The 285-nt window shown below is 33.3% G+C and overlaps 1 long non-coding RNA gene across 1 annotated transcript in view; it reads left to right on the plus strand.

The window, feature by feature from the left end:
• Positions 1 to 285, plus strand: part of LOC116687415 (uncharacterized) — an 8,638-nt gene that overhangs the window by 7,727 nt on the left and 626 nt on the right. The window lies entirely within an intron of this gene.

Raw genomic sequence — 285 nt, forward strand, 5'->3', positions numbered from 1 at the left:
AGACAGTATAAAGACAACAAAATAACAATAATAATAATAATGACAACAATAAGAACATTTGTCAAATAAACAAAGAAAAGACCATAAATTATTACTAAAGTGTCAGTGTTAGGTGATAAAGTGACCAGGTGTGAATTTAAGTCCAGGTGTTTTATGTATGTATGTGTACTGTATGTATGCATGTATGTATGTATGTATGTATGTATGTATGTATGTACTGTCCTCTCCCCCCCGACTGAGGAGTTGTTTAGTCTGATGTCATGGGGGAAAAAGGAGTCCTTGAAT

This window comes from Etheostoma spectabile, chromosome 4 (assembly GCF_008692095.1).
Source record: "Etheostoma spectabile isolate EspeVRDwgs_2016 chromosome 4, UIUC_Espe_1.0, whole genome shotgun sequence".
In the NCBI taxonomy this organism is placed as follows: Eukaryota; Metazoa; Chordata; class Actinopteri; order Perciformes; family Percidae; genus Etheostoma; species Etheostoma spectabile.